The sequence below is a fragment of the Hemiscyllium ocellatum genome, unplaced genomic scaffold, assembly GCF_020745735.1.
Source record: "Hemiscyllium ocellatum isolate sHemOce1 unplaced genomic scaffold, sHemOce1.pat.X.cur. scaffold_283_pat_ctg1, whole genome shotgun sequence".
NCBI lineage: Eukaryota > Metazoa > Chordata > Chondrichthyes > Orectolobiformes > Hemiscylliidae > Hemiscyllium > Hemiscyllium ocellatum.
In genome coordinates, this window is record NW_026868223.1 from 598,878 (window position 1) to 600,754 (window position 1,877).

Below are 1,877 nucleotides of genomic sequence, written 5' to 3' on the forward strand. Positions count from 1 at the left end.
GTGCTGAAAGGGCAGGCGCTTTTGGAGATTCAGTGCTGTGAGAGATGACGGTGTCAGAGCATCAGAACTGAGAATGCAGAAACTCTCAGATGGTTATTGCTGAAGGATCGGTTACTGTAATAGGATAAATTCTAAGGGAGTGGGCACATTCAGAGGGTTAGTGTTGAAGGAGCAGGCACTGTTGGTGGGGTCAGGACTGAGAGAGAGGGTACTGTCACAGGTCCAGTGCAGAGTAAGTGCCATCGGCGCCCGTTCAGTGTTGGGAGAGTGGGTGCTGTCGGAGGATCAGTGCTGAGGGATCATACTTAATTTATTTCAGGCTAACATTTCTAGAAACAAATAATATAGCAGCTGGACATGCAAACTGTCCATCAAAACATTCAATGGCAAGTCCGAACATAAATAAATTATCTAAAAACTCTCTCATATTTGAGGACATAGTGCCTGTTTTTGTCACACATACGCTGCCTGTCTGGTCACATACATCATCCCTGTTGTAGTCTCACACAACCTCCCCATGTTTTTCATACATCCTCCCACACTACATCTTACACACCCTCCATATCTTTGTCACACACACCGTCACTGCATGGGACAAACTCTAAGTCTGCCAGTACTGGAGTAGACTTCAGTTTACCCACCCCCAGTGATATGATTGTGTAAAAATGGTTAGAAGTTAGAGCGTGGTGCAAATTACGCCAAGGTCGTGATTTCTCACCCGCCCACAACAGATGTATACCCTGTCGTGCTGTACTGCCCCACCTGAGCGAAAGGAACTTATCTACTTATCCGATTCATGCCCCTCATGATTGCGAAACCTCCATAAGATCAGCTCCCAGCCTCTGACGCGCCAGACAAAATAGTGAGAGAGCGTTCAGCCTGTAAACGTTGCACCTTTTCCATTTTCAAATGTAGGATGTAGCATGCTATCTGAAGCAGTCATCTTAGCAGCTGATCTGTCGCTGACAAACGCTGCAGGAAGGCGTGACAACTTGCTAACTATGCTGTCAAACGAAGATTGCATAAGCAACATGAGTCATTGAGGAAAACGTGCAATTGAGTTCTGCGCTGTTGCTCACTCTAAAGCAACTGCGGCCTTCGGGAGCAGAAAGAATCCCACTGTTAGATTACAATTCAAATGCATTTAGCATTTAATTCGCAGCAGTTTATAAGCAGCACAAAACCCTGACTCCAAAGGTATGTGAATTTACAGAAGCACAGTGAGCGATCGTCGAATGTACGTTTCTCCAGACGATATTTGTCAGCATGACAAGCTGCAGCTGAGCTGGTGGCATTGCCATTGAAATTGCAGGCGTCCGGACATTGTGCTTAATTTTGGATATCAGAGCAAATGGTTAGCTCGAGTGTACGCATTCGGAAAAGTCAATGCTATTTTTTTGTTGAAAAGTTTTGCAACGAAAGAAAATACCTCAGACGAGCGGGCGATCGATATCAAATCAAAAAATGAATAGACGCCTTGATTGTGAGCACGGGCAATGTAGGCATTTGCTTTGGGAGCTCGGCTGCGTTGGTCGGTTAGCTCAGCTGGTTAGAGCGTGGTGCTAATAACGCCAAGGTCGTGAGTTCGATCCCCACATTGGCCAGGTGAAGTACTTGTGTCGTTAGTTACCCTGTGCCCAAGTTCGCTGCGGCTTTTAATTTCACCTCCTGCAAGAACTTGTCACATGATCGATTCAGATGTGTATTCATTCGAAAGCCAGTCATCGCTGTCTTGGAACAGCAACTCGTTGGTCCCACGCCGGATCTCAGCTGCGTTGCTGTATTTCCAAACAATGTGAACCATAAAATCACCAAACAGAAAGCCTCGCCAGCGCAATAAAACATTTGACAGGGATAGATGCACAACTCGATCGCCG

The 1,877-nt window shown here is 46.1% G+C and overlaps 1 non-coding gene across 1 annotated transcript; it reads left to right on the forward strand.

The window, feature by feature from the left end:
- Window positions 1-1,530: 1,530 nt before the first annotated feature.
- Window positions 1,531-1,604, forward strand: trnai-aau (transfer RNA isoleucine (anticodon AAU)). Its single transcript has one exon. It is a non-coding gene; the product is annotated as a tRNA-Ile (tRNA).
- Window positions 1,605-1,877: the final 273 nt, after the last annotated feature.